The sequence below is a fragment of the Rhinatrema bivittatum genome, chromosome 4 (genome assembly GCF_901001135.1).
Source record: "Rhinatrema bivittatum chromosome 4, aRhiBiv1.1, whole genome shotgun sequence".
In the NCBI taxonomy this organism is placed as follows: domain Eukaryota; kingdom Metazoa; phylum Chordata; class Amphibia; order Gymnophiona; family Rhinatrematidae; genus Rhinatrema; species Rhinatrema bivittatum.
In genome coordinates this window covers 445,189,996-445,204,465 of record NC_042618.1, presented here as the reverse complement: position 1 = coordinate 445,204,465, position 14,470 = coordinate 445,189,996, and the positions used below count along the sequence as shown (strand labels likewise).

The 14,470-nt window shown below is 43.5% G+C and overlaps 1 long non-coding RNA gene across 1 annotated transcript in view; it reads left to right on the top strand.

Annotated features, from left to right (window-relative positions):
• The window catches only part of LOC115091360, a 79,942-nt gene extending 68,431 nt beyond the window's left edge, over nt 1–11,511 (top strand). The window contains exon 3 of the long non-coding RNA XR_003856680.1: nt 11,291–11,511. This is a non-coding gene — a long non-coding RNA (uncharacterized LOC115091360). The remainder of the gene's footprint in view (nt 1–11,290) is intronic.
• The last annotated feature ends 2,959 nt before the right edge of the window (nt 11,512–14,470 follow it).

Here is a 14,470-nt window from a genome sequence, read left to right as displayed (position 1 = left end):
ATTTGGAAGTCTACAACGAAACAAAATCGATTTGCTGACTATGACAGTAACTTTGATTACCGGCGTGGGCACGCATGTTATGTGTGTAGGCTGGCTTGCACCAAAGAATGCAGCCATTTTATAACATACATGTATATATGCGTGCATGGTATAAAATAGGCTGTATGCGTGTACATATGTGCACAATTTTATATGGACATGTGCATGTGCACACAAATGTTGCCTCTAGCGCAGAAGTGGGGGATTTTAGCAGACGCATGCCAATGCAATTACCAGTTTCCCCAGTTCATCCACGAAAGGGATAGGACTTCCTAAGCCCCCTAATCAAATAGCCTCCCTTTTATCCTGTTAGCACCAACCTTTAAAGCCCCACTGATTAGCCTAGATTGTTTTATTTTATTACTTGCATGCCATCCATAGCAGTAATAAAGTTAAAGGGGACTCTGGCGCGTGCTTGTGCGTGTACATACTTACATGCACATTTCATATTAAAGTCCGGGAACGCCCACGTCTCACCCAGACCACGTCCCGCCCCTTTCTACAACTTATCTGTGCGCGTACCGTGAGGTAGGTATGCACGCACAAGGGCAGCTGTTAAAATCTGCTCAGCGCGTGTTGGTCGGACATAGCTCGCGTTTCTGGCACGCACTGGGCTTTTAAAATTCACCTGTGTGTGAGCCAGATAAAATTAGACGGCATCTTTTCAAATGCATCCCAGAGACACACAGAGATAACATTTGCTCAAAGATATCACAGATAGGAGCAAAAGCAAGATTTAAACCCATTGCTCTAACCACCAGACCTCCTCGTCTCGCTAAATTATATGGTGGATCTTCATGAAACAGAGATATGTTTTTTTGGATCATAGGAAAAATGAAATGTCATAAGTAAAATATCTCCAGATAAAGGAATCAATAACATAACTCCGGAATTTCATAGAACTGAGATCAATATGAACAAAATTGTTGAACATGTAGTAGTTGAGATTCAAAAGTTGGTGACTTTTTGCAATATCAAACAATATCCATACTTATTAAGCATTTCTTTCAGAAATTTAAAGTAGATTGAGGTACAGATATGCCTTTGTTTAAAACAAATGTGCATTCTGAAAAAAATATGGCCATTTCTATTTCATTTTGTTAAATCCAAAATATAATTTAAAAAAATGCATCTTAAAATTCTATTTAACCTATTTTGTTTGGGCACTTGACAGGAACTTGTAACCTGGATTGGTTACTATTGGAAACAGGATGCAGGCTTGATGGATCCATGGTCTGACCCAGTACAGCAACGTCTTATATTCTTATGTTCTGAAACATTTCAGCTTCTTCATTTTGGCAAGTAGTGCATATTATTGCTGAAACTAAAAATCTGAATAAAATGAAAAAAAAAAATTCTTGAAACATAATTCAGCCATAGAACAGGCCAGAAAGACATGAAATGAATCAAAGTGGAAACATTTTGCCTGCACAATCCTAGACTGAGGACCAAATCGAACTTCTAAACAGCATACAAATTACTAGCAATAAAACATTCAAAATCATGCACAGGAAAGACACAACCAGAATCATGTACCAAAACCAAGTAAGTTACAAAAATTGCAATGCACTCAAAGGATAATAAGTTGTTCCATATTCTAAATACAGCATCTCTCAGCTGCTCCATGAAACAATCATTTTCATAAACAATGTAATTTTACTGCAGGGCAATTAACAGAACCATTTTCAAGTGTACAAGTGCTGGTCTGTTTTAAGTGGTGGCCATATTGGGCCTGAAGAAAACTAGAGCCTCATTAGTCTGTGACATCTTTTAAAGAAATAACAAAAAAAAATAAAGACCACACATGAGCTTTTGGGATCACACAGGTTCCTTCATGTGAAGACGAGACCTGTGTGGTCTCAGAAACTCATGTTACTACAGCATCGCTTTTGTTGGTCCTTTAAAAGATCTCACACTTTACTACGACTTCAGTGCATGAGCCAATTTCAAGAACATTTTACCGGTTCAATTCATCTCTGGCCAAGAGGTACATATTAGGGAAAATAGTTTTTTGGATTTTTTTTAAAGCATGCTAGCAATTCTAGAAGGGAAAACACTCATGGTAAAAATTCAAGGTATTAGGGTTTGGATTTAATTGTGTGCCTTTCGAAACCCAGGCTGAGTTACATTCAAGTACAATCAGTAGGTATTTCCCTTCCCCCGGAAGGCTTACAAACTAGGGGGCCTATCGTGTACTAAACGTTTTCTCCCATTCTGTGTCTAGGAGAAAATAGCTTAGTAAATATAGGGCCCTGTTTGCAGCTGAAACTATGAAGGGTGCTGTGACTTGCCTGAGGAGCATCCATGGGAGAGAATGAATTTAAACCCAGACTTCCCAGGTTTTCAGCCTGCAGTTCTAACCACTAGGCCATTCCTCCACTCAGTGGGAATGTACCGAGATGGCACAAAATGATTCAAAGTTGGGTACAGACCAGACACATTTGCTGCCAAGCAGTTTCAGGCTGGGTCAATTCTAGTCAAGTACGCACGCTTCTACTTCTTTGCCAAAATGGCAAAAAGCCATTATATATACAGTACACCACAAAAGAATATTAATCACTTCAACTCTATGCCCTGTTCCAAGCAAGCAGCCTGCAGAATGATTTGCATAGGCATGCCATCTTGATCCTGGAGAAATCTGTTTGCAATTCAAGTAGCCACATGAACACTCTTGCCTTTCTTTGGTTTTCTTACAGTGGCTGAAGTCAGCATTGCACAGATAGTTTTATTCAGGATTACAGAGGTTACTGTAATGTTCATCGTTTATGACTGGCAGTCCCTCACAAGACATTGAGGGAGACCTTTAAATGCCAATCCTAGTCTGGCAATAGAAGAAAAATGAAAATAGAGAGGTCACTGGTTAAAAAGAGGCAGAGTTTCTATTGAATTCTAGCAAAGGAACTGCTCACATGGCTTCAGGTGTCCTGGACTTTTCTTTTACTAACTCATAACCAGCAACGGGTAAACGTCTTCTGGCTCCACTCAGATCCAGGACTTTCAATTCAGCTGTGGGTTTAGGAGGCTGGGGCCAACTGCAGATACGTGGGTGGATTTTCAAAGTTATGCGCATAACAATTAGCAAAAACCATAGGCAAGTAGCCTGTATTCGTACACAGGCTACTTTCAAGCGCACATCTACATGAGTAAAAAGGGGGCAGTCTAAGGGTGTTCTGGGATGGGGCCAAGATATATGCACAATTTAACAGTTGCTAATGATCTCACGCAACTGATAGCAGATGAGTCTGATGATTGGGTGGGAGGTCTGGGAGAATTGGGGCTGAAGAATCAGGAGAGTCTCGAAGACCTGGAGAAGGACTGGGTGAACTGGTGGAGGAAACAGAAAATTGCTAATTGCTCATTTCAGTTCCAACACAAGTTTTAAAATATACAACCTACATGTGTAAATCAGAGTTTTGTGTGAGCAAGTCGTATTTTTTTCCCATGCGTAAAATATGCATGCGTATATTTATAAAATGCATGCAAGCACTCGATCACGTGATGTGGTGAGCGAAGGCGGACGTGTGCAGGAGAGCTCCGGGTGCCTCGATCCGTTTTCATGATAATCTGCTAGTAATCCGGCACGAAAGCCCTCCCCAAAACGCTAAATTTCTATCGCTGATCTCTTACATGTCGATCACTACTTACATGAATCGCTCACCAACGGCTATGCCGATCAGATCAGGGCGAAGAGACAAGGACAAGGCAAGTGCTGGGGATCCTAAAATGGCGGCGACTCCCGGGTCCGCGGGGCAGAAGGGCCCTGATCCTGATCTGACCGAAAATTTCAGGGCCATCCTCATGGAAGCTCTGGACTCTAAGCTGGGGGTCATATCCACACAAACCGCGGATGTGAAATCGGTCCTAGATGAATTAAGCCCGCGTTTGGACAGACTAGAGGGCAGGGTAAATCTTGTTGAAGACGACACGCTAGCGCTGACAGGGCAAAATCGTGGCCCTGGAAAAATTGGTTGATGCGCACGCTTCTAAGTTAGACGATCTTGAGAACCGGGCACGGAGATCTAACATACGGGTGATGGGCTTACCAGAATCCCTGATGGAAGGAAACCTGGGAACCTTTTTGGAGAGCTGGATCCCGGAGGCTTTACACGTGCCGGAGCTGAACAATATCTTTAGAGTGGAAAGAGCGCATCGGCTGGGCCAGCGCAAGGAGGGGGAAACCAGGCCGAGGATGGTTATCTTTAAAGTATTAAACGTTGCCCATAAGCAAGTCCTTCTTCAAGCCTATCGGAAAGTCCCGGACTTGGCATATGAAGGAAAGAAAATTCGATTGTTCCAGGACTATTCGGCGAAGGTTTCCGGGTTGAGACGGGGCTTCTCCCCCATCTGCACAACTCTCTTTGAAAAGCAAGTTCGTTTCGCCTTGCAGTTTCCTGCACGCCTGAAAGTTTGGCACGACAATCAAATTTCCTTTTTTGAATCACCGGAGGAAGCGCAGAAGTTTATGAAGACGACACTACGTATCTGAGTGGAATAGTACGGCGGCCATTTTGGTCCTGCAGAGACATGTTCAGCGAAAGTTCTCTGGGACCCTGCAGCTAAGTTGCCTTCCACAATTGACTCTGGGACTCTTTTCCTTTGCCCTGCTCACCGGGGTTAAACTTTTGCTGGCTTTTCTATGCCCTGCTCGGCACGCTTACTCTGATGAGGAGAGACTGCTCCCTCCTGGGGGCTATGGAGCTCCTCGGCGTGGCTGGCTGAATATCGGGCAATGCTATCGCCCGTGGGACTTATCCTTGGTTGTCTACTAGAGAGATGAAGTTCAGGGCGCTTCATTGGTACTGCTGGGATGTCCGTTTATATTTATTTTTGGTTTATAATGCTGCAGGGACAACATGGTATTTCTGTTAAATGAGTTCTGCTAGTTCTTTTTTTCTTGCCTGTTTTTGGGGAGGGGGGCAGGAAAGGGGCCCCTGAACACATGTCGACGTGATCTCTTCCCCTATATACGGGGAGTTCATTGAGAGACTGGCTTCGACCCTACAGGCGAGGGTCGGGGCAGATTCTGTTGAGTTTGGTAATGTTTGGTTTTGGTTTCTAATGGGGAGGGGGGGAGGGGTATTATAGTAGGGGTAGTGGGGAGGGCAGGGGGAGTGGGGAGGGGAAGGGAAAATGTGAGTGTGGAATACTTGGGATGCTTATGGGTTACTAAGGAGTGTGAGTGTCACAGATGGGGTGTCAGACAACGTGTGAATGAATGTGGGGGATATGGTTTGGTGTTTCTCATTTGGAAGAGGGTATGTGGGGAATTCACATTGTCTTTCTTTTTGGCGGAGGGAAGAGTCACTTCACTAGTCACTGTGGTAAGATTCTTACCTTTCATTATACTGGGTCCTTATTTTTCTGATGGCTGATAAAACCCGAATAATATCTTGGAATGTCAATGGCCTAGGATCGCCGGTTAAACGATATAAAATCCTCAAACAACTTAAATCCCATAAACCGACAGTCGCCTGTTTGCAGGAAACCCATCTCTCTGCAATAGAAAGCAGTAAACTTAAAAGAGATTGGGTGGGAGATTGCTATTATACTCAGGCTAAGGGGAAAAAAGGTGGGGTAGCCATTTTAGTAAACAAAGCTGCTTCTTTTACTGCCTCTAATACGGTACGAGATGAGGAAGGTAGATTTCTCCTGGTGTCAGGCCATCTTAATGGTCAAGAAGTGACTATCTGTAATCTCTACGCTCCTAATGCCTACTCTCACCCCCTTTTTTATTTTTGTATTGGAACAGCTGGTAGAGCATACCAAGGGTTACTTAATTGTGACAGGGGACTTCAACCTACCGGCGGATCCTAGCATAGACAAGACGCCGCTGAGTGCCTTGCTCCCTAGCAGAGGTGGAAAGGGGGTCCCATTCTTATGTTCTGAGTTCTCTCTACTGGACATATGGCGGACGTTACACCCCACAGAAAAAGATTATACCCACATATCTAGGGTGCATGCCTCCTTATCACGTATTGATTATATTCTGAGTCCCCCTCTCCCTCCCTCCCTCCCTTCACCCACCTCCATTTCCTCCCGGCGCCGTAAGCGCGACTTCCCGCAACCCTCACCCGGCTCCATTAACTCCTCCCGCTCCTGCCGGCAGATCTCGGGGGCGCGGGAGTGACACCCCCCCCCGAGATCTGCCGGCAGATCTCGGTGGGGGGGGCGCGGGAGTGACACCCCCCCCCCCCGAGATCTGCCGGCAGATCTCGGTGGGGGGGGGCGCGGGAGTGACACCCCCCCCCCGAGATCTGCCGGCAGATCTGGGGAGGAGAAGCAGCGGCACCGCGCGCGCGCGCGGCGCCGCTGCTTCTCCTCCCGCTCCTGCGGCCCCACCGCCATTTTTTTTTTCTGATCGACATCCTTGCCCGCACATGCGCAGTAGAGCTGCGCTCTACTGCGCATTTGCGGGCCGTCGGTCACAGGCCATTTATAAGGTAGATACCGAAAGAAGGGCTTCATTTAGTCTCCGATGCTGTGATTGGATTACAGGGGGTGTCTGATCACGCAATAATCTGGGTGGATATACATTTCCACGATCGTGACAGAGGAGAGAGGCTGTGGAGATTTCCTGGGTTTCTCCGCTCTGACTTGCCTTTTAAAACTTTTTTGCAAAACAAATGGGAAGAGTTTGTTAATCACAATAGCCAGCATACCTCGAATCCGCAATTGTTTTGGGAAACGGCTAAAGTCGTTATACGGGGTGAAATTATTTCTTTTGTAGCGGCTAGAACGAGGAATCTTAACAAAACTATTTTGGAATTGGAGGGTAAACTGGGTAAGCTAAAACAAGAGTTTGTCTCCCACCCCTCTCCTACCTCTCAGAGGGCGTATTTTGCTATCTTGAGGGACATGAATTGTGTTCTACATCAGAGGGCACAAAAGGCGTTTCAAGTAGCGGAACGGAACTTTTTCAAATATGGTAACAAGGCGGGGAAACATCTCGCCAATCTGGTTCGAGCTCACAGAGGGAAGACCTTTATTCCTGCCATGCGTACTGAGGGGGGCACTATGGTCTCTTCACGGAAAGAGATCTGTGAAGTTTTTCGTAAGTTTTATGAACAATTATACACGGATGATGTAGGAGGAGGCAGGGAAGAAGAAGATGCATTCTTTGCGAATCTTAAGTTACCCAATCTAACTAAATCTCAAATATCATTCCTTAATCGACCTATCCTACCCCTGGAGGTTCTAGCTGCCATTTCCACTAGCAAACTGGGGAAGGCGCCAGGTCCCGACGGCTTTTCTTTTGATTTTTACAAGCTCCTACACCATCATGTTGCCAATCACTTGACTGATTTTTTTTAATGATGCAGTCACCAAGGGGGCATTCCCACCACTTTTCAATACGGCATATATAACAGTTCTCCCCAAGTCGGGTAAAGACCCGTTATACCCTGCGTCTTATCGCCCTATCTCACTGTTGAACTGTGATTTAAAGCTACTTGCCAAGCTTTTAGCTAACAGACTAAACGTGATACTCCCGCAACTAATCTCGGCATATCAGGTGGGATTTGTTAAAAACAGACCAGCATGTACGCACATTCTTAAATTGCTCTCCGCCATGAGCTCCTCACTCTCGCAGTGTTCCCCAGCTTTAGTGATCGGCCTAGACTCGGAAAAAGCATTCGATCGCGTGTCTTGGCCATATCTATTCTCTGTACTACGGAGATACGGATTCGAGGGCAACTTTCTGGCTTATCTTCATATGTTATATGCTCAACCCAAATCACATATAACGGCCAATGGTTGTAAGTCAGGAGAGGTACTTATACGAAGGGGGGTGAGACAGGGCTGCCCCCTTTCACCCCTTTTGTACATTTTGGCTATTGATCCCCTACTTAGAAAAATAGCGGGCTCCTCCTCCATACCAGGTTATGGTACAGATCATCAAACATTTTCTATTGCCGCTTTTGCGGACGATATCTTAATATACCTTACGGACCCACAGCGGTCTTTAACCCCCTTGCTGGGTATTCTGGAGAGGTATGGGGAATTCGCTGGCCTCCGTATTAACAAGGATAAATCGGAAGCTCTGGATGTTGGGGGTAGAGTGAAGCCTATGTGGCCAGGCCCTTTTCCTCTCAAATGGGTAACTACTCATATGAAATACCTTGGTATTCAGATACCGTCAGATGTGCGTGATTTTCATAGATTAAACGTGGAACCACTTTTGGAGGCTACGTCGTTTTTATTGAGGAAATGGCAAGGCTTACCCTTGTCTATATCTGGTAGAATACAATTAATCAAAATGATGATTCTCCCCAGATGGCTTTACGTTCTACAAATGACCCCGATCTGGCTGTCGGGGAGGGATTGTAGGGGGGTAAATGCTCTATTTCGGAAATTCATTTGTAATGGACGTAAAGCTCGCTTATCACTAACGATTCTATTTCAACCTCCAAAAAAGGAGGTCTGGGATGTCCTAATTTACGTAGATATAATTTAGCATGCCTTCTCAGATACGTGAAAGACATTCTGGGTAATACGTCACATTACATTCCCCTTACACTCCTTTGTTCTTGGTGGCAGCAAAAGTCCTTAAATCCACTACTCCAACTCCCTAGAGCCCAGATGCCTGCGGGGTTGCTAACGCAACCGCTGATTTGGGCAAGTCGGAAGGCTTGGGCGTATTTGTGCGTTCAGGCAAAGTTTTCCCCGTCACTTACACCTTTGCTTACGATCTGTGGTAATCCACTTTTCCCTCCAGCGATGTCTGTTTCCGTCTTTCACAGATGGAAGGAGAAAGGACTAACCTGGCTATATCAGTGTTTTTCCTCTGAAGGGAATCAGTTTCATTCCTTCTCGGACTTGCAACAGTTATTCGACCTGGCGCCTTCAGACCATTTTGCCTACAGGCAATTGCGCGATTTCTGTAATACGCATAAGATGCTCTCGCTAATTACTCCACATTTTTGGGTAGTTCACAAGGTAATCTCTATTCACAAACCGCAAAAGTTCACGATTGCAGCTTTCAATCAAGCCCTACTGTTACATCTTCAGAGCGATGCTGTAACCAGTACCTGGCAACAATGGGTGAAATGGCCTGAATTTACTCTAACCAGTCAGGAGTTTTTATCATGCTTTGAGAAGATTCATGGTCTGCAAATGTGCTGTATCGGGAGATCCAATTTAAATTTTTGAGACGGTATTATGTGCCGTCTGACAGGGCTTTCTTGGCCCACATTACGACCTCTGCCAAATGCCCTAAGTGTAATATAATGACGGGCACTTATGCCCATCAATTTTGGTCGTGTACTGCCATCTCTATATTCTGGAGGGAACTTATTGGCACTTGTAGCTCTTTGCTTTCCATGGATCTCCCTGTAGATCCTATTCTCTGGCTATTTGGGCTGATGCAGACTCCTATTGTGGGACTGGGAAATTGTGAGCTGCAGTTTCTACGTAGAGTAAGTCTGACTGGTAAAAAGGCCATTTTAGCTTGTTGGATTTCCACCGATCCTCCTCAACATGACTTATGGTTCAGGTTGTTGATTAAACTATTCACTTTGGAGTATACCTGTGCCCAAACGGCTACTGAACACAAACAGAAACTTATGGGTAACATTTGGAAACCGTTGGAGTTATATCTTAGGCCTAACATACTACCCTGATTCTGTACCGGGCGGGGGAACGGTTTTTGTGGGCACTTAGATTCACTTATCGGGAAAATTCACACTCATAGTTAGACTCACACTCATGGGCACTATCGCATCCCTTCTAGGTATTTGTTATGTTAGTCCAGTACTGTGGCCCATCACTCACACACGTTTCCGGGGTGGGGGGGTTGGAAGGGAAAGGGGAAGGGGAATTGGGGATGAGTTGGGATTGTTAATCTGTTTATAATGCTTACCTTGATTGCCAAAGTGTGCACTACTGATTTTTCACTATTATGTCTGCATTGTTATTTTACGATATCGGTTGTATTAGTTTTTGCGGTTGGAGCCCACCCGTCTTGAACATTTTGCTTTATTGATATGTTGGCATCTTTTGACTACTCGTGGTTTACACAGTCCTATGCCATTGCTCTATATGTCATTGAGCTGTCTGTCGCTCTTGTAATAGACCTGTCATTGTGGGTAACCTGTACATTTTGGATTTCTATGTTCAAAACTTAATAAAAATAAGATACAAAAAAAAAATGCATGCAAGCATATGTATGCACGTATGTTGGGGGTGGGCATACATGTATGCCGTGATCTGGGCCTGCAGGTTATAAAATATTGTAGCTCTCCCTGTGCTCGTATATGTGCACATACGGAGCCACACAGAATTGTTTGAAAGTTATACTCCCTGTGCAGAAGTTTGTTTAAGAACATTTGAGAAGCGCCTTAAGATCTTACATCTTTTTTTGTAGTATCTTTTTATTGTTCAAACATGAAACAAAGCACCTTCATTCCCAATTGTCCTCAACAAGGCTGAGCAATGTACATATATCGTAAAAGACGCACTCAAAGAATATTGTACAATAATAACAAAATACAAATTATGTCCCTCTTTTCCTCACTTCCCAAACCCCCTTCCCCTCCCCTAAGAAGTCTTCTGATATAATGGTAGACAGTAAATCAGGTCTTCTGCTCATAAGACTTCTTACAATGCACAGGTCCGTGATATCAATATCAGCATCAAGCGCTTCATTAACCAAATCAACACACCTCACAAAACAGGAGAAGAATTTAACAATTTTGCAACTCTCTTTGAATATCAGCAGGTAATGAAGCAAAGGAAGGATACCACACAGCAAGGCCTTCCTTTTTAAGCAAGCTTATTAGATAAACGGCTGACGATTATTGTCATTCCAAGATCAGCTCTTGCTGTAGTGATGCTTTGCAATGCTGGAGCAGACAGCTCTCAAATAGGCAAGAAATTACATCTAAGGATGGATATGATCGTGCTGCCTACATTTTATACTGTCCTTTGTAAAGGCATCGTTTTATGTAATCCTTCTTTTGTACTCTGTCCAGAACTTTGGATGGGCAGATGAGAAATTATGTTACATAAATAAATAATAAAATCAATCCACTCAGTCCGTTTCGAGGGGTGGTGAGGTCCAGAGGTAGAAGGCCGCAAGTGAAACCATTCTGGGAGAAAAACAATTTTAACAGAAAAAAAATGAATTATCCATATGCTGCAAATCGGATTTTTCTGGTCGGTTGTTTATTTGCTGCGTAATACTGCACTTTTCGGCTTTTTCATGCATAAAACTTGAATTGAAGACCCTGATTTCTAAACCCCCTCCTTTTATCAGGAATTTTGCTGGAAGGGCAGAGCGCTGAGTTCAAGAAGAGATTTATCCAAAGCAAGCACATGAGAGCTCACGTGAATGCCACACTCATGAGCAAACAGCAGATCAAATGGGAAACATCTGCTGGAGACCCTGATAAAACCAGACGCAGAACTGTGTAATGTCAGGATGAAGAACAGCGGAAAAGGCAAGATACTGTAAATAAAATGTTTGCAGTCCTTTGATTGCACTATGCGGTCAATCAAATGTTATTTATTATTCACCTTTTCATCAAAGTATAAGGTGTGGAACAATTCAAAGCTCAATCAAAACTCTGAAATACAATTAAACAATTTCATAAATCAACAATTCACTACACACAATATAAAAAAAAGATGCCAATAAATAAACATTGGGAGGGTAAATCTCAAAATCATTGCTGCACATAAAACAGAAATAGCCTTTTCCAAAATTGCCGACCTAGTATGTGGGTGATATCATGTTCACTTGCAAGTTTACCCAAACTGAGTGAAGGCATTCCCAGGATCAGAGCTGGGGATGGGCTTGCCGTTACGCATGTATTTTTAGATTTTAAAAAGGATTTTCAAAACAAGTTTTACATGTGCAAATGGGCTTTTGAAAATTGCCTGGATGGGGGGTTGCGCACTTAAAAATGCTCAAATTAACTCAAATACATATTTTTATGCACCTAAGCAATAGGCATCCTGGGGGGCGGAGTTGAGACATGGAAATCATTTACAGACTTCTAAAAATGAAAACGAAGTGCTTAAATCTACACCTGCTCTATAAGAGGTGTAAGCGGGTGCAAGTGTAAATTTACGCGCGTACTTCTGAACGTGAACCTTACGCGCGTACATCTGCTTTGAAAATTCGCCCAACAAATTTACCCTCGCATAATTATGCCTGCTGTTAAGGATGTGGAACATTTTGGGGAAAATTTAAAATTATAAAAGTATGCACGTAAGTGCAAGCCCCCATCCCCATTTCTACCTCTGGGAATGCCTCCAGGTGAACAGGACACAGAAGACTTTGTCAAACGCCTTCTGAAAATCCAAATACACTACATCTACCGGTTCACCTTTATCCACATGTTTATTAACCCCTTCAAAAAAATGAAGCAGGTTTGTTAGGCAAGACTTCCCTTGGGTAAATCCATGTTGACTGTGTCCCATTAAATCATGTCTTTCTATATGCTCTACAATTTTGATCTTGAGGATAGTTTCCACTATTTTTCCCGGCACTGAAGTTAGGCTCACTGGTCTATAGTTACCCGGATCACCCCTGGAGCCTTTTTTAAATATTGGGGTTACATTGGCCACCCTCCAGTCTTCAGGTACAATGGATGATTTTAATGATAGGTTACAAATTTTAACTAATAGGTCAGAAATTTCATTTTTGAGTTCCTTTAGTACCCTGGGATGCATACCATCCGGTCCAGGTGACTTGCTACTCTTTAGTTTGTCAATCTGGCCTACTATATCTTCCAGGTTGACAGTGATTTCGTTCAGTTCGTCTGACTCATCACCCCTGAAAACCAACTCCGGAACTGGTATCTCCCCAACATCCTCACTAGTAAACACGGAAGCAAAGAATTCCCTCATGAGAGGCTTCTACGAAAACTAAAAAGTCATGGGATAGGAGGCGATGTCCTTTCGTGGATTACAAACTGGTTAAAAGACAGGAAACAGAGAGTAGGACTAAATGGTCAATTTTCTCAGTGGAAAAGGGTAAACAGTGGAGTGCCTCAGGGATCTGTACTTGGACCGGTGCTTTTCAATATATATATCAATGATCTGGAAAGGAATACAATGAGTGACGTTATCAAATTTGCAGATGATACAAAATTATTCAGAGTAGTTAAATCACAAGCAGACTGTGATACATTACAGGAGGACCTTGCAAGACTGGAAGATTGGGCATCCAAATGGCAGATGAAATTTAATGTGGACAAGTGCAAGGTGTTGCATATAGGGAAAAATAACCCTAGCTGTAGTTACACGATGTTAGGTTCCATATTAGGAACTACCACCCAAGAAAGAGATCTAGGCGTCATAGTAGATAATACATTGAAATCGTCAGCTCAGTGTGCTGCAGCAGTCAAAAAAGCAAATAAAATGTTAGGAATTATTAGGAAGGGAATGGTTAATAAAACGGAAAATGTCATAATGCCTCTATATCGCTCCATGGTGAGACCACACCTTGAATACTGTGTACAATTCTGGTCGCCGTATCTCAAAAAAGATATAGTTGCAATGGAGAAGGTACAGAGAAGGGCAACCAAAATGATAAAGGGGATGGAACAGCTCCCCTATGAGGAAAGGCTGAAGAGGTTAGGGCTGTTCAGCTTGGAGAAGAGACGGCTGAGGGGGGATATCATAGAGGTCTTTAAGATCATGAGAGGTCTTGAACGAGTAGATGTGACTCGGTTATTTACACTTTCGAATAATAGAAGGACTAGGGGGCATTCCATGAAGTTAGCAAGTAGCACATTTAAGACTAATCGGAGAAAATTCTTTTTCACTCAACGCACAATAAATCTCTGGAATTTGTTGCCAGAGGATGTGGTTAGTGCAGTTAGTGTAGCTGGGTTCAAAAAAGGTTTGGATAAGTTCTTGGAAGAGAAGTCCATTAACTGCTATTAATCAAGTTTACTTAGGGAATAGTCACTGCTATTAATTGCATCAGTAGCATGGGATCTTCTAGGTGTTTGGGTAATTGCCAGGTTCTTGTGGCCTGGTTTGGCCTCTGTTGGAAACAGGATGCTGGGCTTGATGGACCCTTGGTTTGACCCAGCATGGCAATTTCTTATGTTCTTATGTTCTTATGTTCTTAATTTGGAAAGGCATTTCATCAGGTAAAACAGCACTTTACCCACGGATAAGGCTTGTTGTGAAACTGCCCACCTGAGATGCAGGTAGCCTTACACGCCGCCTGTAGCCTATGTGCATGTAAGTTTAACCACAGCAAGCAAAGGTGTTCCCAGAGGTGAGGCTGGGGAAGGAGTTGCATTCTACACACATACTTTTGTCTTTTCAAAAATAATCTGCACACAAATGAGCAGGTGCACCCTAGTTTCAAGTGTGTAAGTCGCACCCCTCTATATTCTGCTCTTGTAAAGATAAAGTTGATAGATAAGTCGCACCTTTGTATAAGATGCACCTGTGACATCACTACAGTGCTGTG